The sequence below is a fragment of the Triticum urartu genome, chromosome 2A (assembly GCF_056163025.1).
Source record: "Triticum urartu cultivar PI428250 chromosome 2A, HENAU_Tu73, whole genome shotgun sequence".
NCBI classification, from domain to species: Eukaryota; Viridiplantae; Streptophyta; class Magnoliopsida; order Poales; family Poaceae; genus Triticum; species Triticum urartu.
In genome coordinates, this window is record NC_141874.1 from 456,620,943 (window position 1) to 456,623,414 (window position 2,472).

Consider the following 2,472-nt stretch of genomic DNA (forward strand, 5'->3'; position numbering starts at 1 on the left):
ACAATGGCATGGTTGAATGACTCACACAGATTATTGTCAACTGACTCTAATTTGATCCACTGGAAAAAAGCCCTTGCCCAATGCATTGGCTCTGTCCTCATCATGTCGTTAGCCCCTTCAGGTGTCTCTTGTGCAAGCTTGGATTTGTAATAGCTGAAATCTTGCTTATTGGAAGCTTTGGCAACAACCCAATTTTTTTTCTACCAGTCATGAGCTTTGTGCTTCTTCATCCAGTTAGCATATACGTGCCTAGCACACATCCTGTGCTCTACAGCTGGAAGATAGTCCTTCATGGCATTGATTAGGCCCTTTTGTTGATCAGAGATAAACACCCAACCAGCTCCATTGTTGTTGATGTCAAGATCCTTGATGAGTAGCACAATAAACCATTTTCAAGTTTCATTGGTTTCCTGCTCAACTACAACCCAAGCAAGTGGATACATCCAATTGTTAGCAATGCCTACCTATAACACACAAGAGCTCACCCTTCATTGCCGCTTTCAATAAGCATCCATCAAGGCCTATCACTTTCCTTCATCCAGCCTTGAATCCTTACTTCATTGCATTGAAGCAAACATAGAAACTCTAAAATATATTTTGGTCCATGTTTGTCGATCCAGACACAAAACAGTGCTTCCAGGATTGCTCCTAAGCAACTCCAATTGGTAATAAAACACTTTGGTATAGTCATTCTTCATACCACTCATCAATCTGTCCATCACAATTGACCTTGCATGTTTGCACTTTGAGGTTAAAACATCAACAAACATGTCTTGCAATACAATGGCTTTCATGCTTTATATTTTCTGCATATGATTAGCTAGTATAAGTGCTCATACCTCTGTGCAATCAACTTAGCAGACAAGCTTGTTACACCTATTCTGTGCACATTCATGCTCATCATTGAAAGTGATCACTTGGAATCTAGATGTTCTTGATCTTTTGGCTGCATAGATGAGCCAAGGGCATCCATCCCATCCACACTTGGCCCTAACTCTGTCACTTTTTGATTTCATGAACCTGATACTCCTCTTAGTAACAAGACCATACCTTCTCAAAGCTTTGCAAAGCTGATTCTTGCTTCTGAAAACCATGGACAATGCAAAATGTGGTATCTCATTGCCATTGTTATCCCTTGGAAACTTGCTCTTTCTCTTAACCACCTCTCCATTAGAACTTCCTCGTAACTGTAATCCTCATCAGAAGAATCATACTTCCAATCCTCTTCTTCTCGTTCTTTTTGTTGCTCCATGTTGGCAACAAGCTCAATTGGTACTGGACCTGATGCATCTCTTCCAATCCAGCTCTTGCTCTGTTTCATTCTTTTCTTGAACTTTCTAGCATGCCTCCTTAGCTCCACCACCTCTGAATCTTGTCCATTTTCATCGGTATGTGGAATGTACTCAAAATCACCCTCTGAATCAAAATTTGATTTGTTACCACTAGCAACTGCACCTCCAACCTGGTTTTGATTTGCTGCATCAACTGTATGTTGAGTTGGATCAAACACTTGAGAAACTACAATTTGACTGACATTTGGATGTTGATCGACATTTTCATGCCCTGCAGCAACTGCATGTTCACTTGGCCTTGCATTGATTGTTCTATGCTTCAATGGGCTGCTCATAATTTCTGTGACCACACCTATTTCATCAGTGATGAGCACATCATTCTCAGACTCAGCAGGTTCAACAGCATTGATGACAAGATCAGGTTCAGAATCTGTCAATGCCACAATCTCATCCTCAAAGTCACTCCCACTGCTACTGTTAGCACTATCTTCTTCTCCATGGTACTCCACAAAGACATCTACAACTACACCAACACATACATAATTTGCCATCTGCACACACTTGTTGTCATCATTCAGAAACATCAGGCCATTGAGAAGTTCTGAACGAGGAACCAGAAAATAGAACTTCATTGATTCCTTCAGTGCCATAGCCCTTCGCTTCCTGTGGCGACAATTTGTTCCTTTCTATCTCTGACAAAGCTTCTTCTCCCCCAACATATTGCAAATTAGGACCAATTCGGACGAACTGGCCACCCAAATGGAAACAGGCATTCAAAATATCACTTGGGTCCATGATTTCACTGAAATAGACAAATAAGGCGAATCGAATTAATCTTTGTTGTGTACGAACAAAATCTACAGCTAAATCACACAAAAATCATATCTTTTGGCCTACAAAACCACCCAAAATCTCGGTAAAACCCTAACCATAGTGGCGCAATCACAAGCTAAAATGTGGGCATCAGACGAGGAGGCATGGAGGTGATTACCTTCAGTTGTTCGTGCCACCATGCCGTCACGATCCTCGCCGTCCCGTCGACCAGTCGCCAACCGCCATTGTTGCTGCGCGAGAGAGGTGGAAGGCAGGAGGGCACAGAGTGCTCAAGGTGGACTGCCCAGGGTCCTGTTGGAACGGTCGATGTAGGGGTGCTCTGCCTCCTGGGCCTCTGAAGGGCCGC

The 2,472-nt window shown here is 42.8% G+C and overlaps 1 pseudogene; it reads right to left on the reverse strand.

Annotated features, from left to right (window-relative positions):
- Window positions 1-200: 200 nt before the first annotated feature.
- Window positions 201-2,087, reverse strand: LOC147985444 (uncharacterized; annotated as a pseudogene).
- Between the last annotated feature and the right edge of the window lie 385 nt (window positions 2,088-2,472).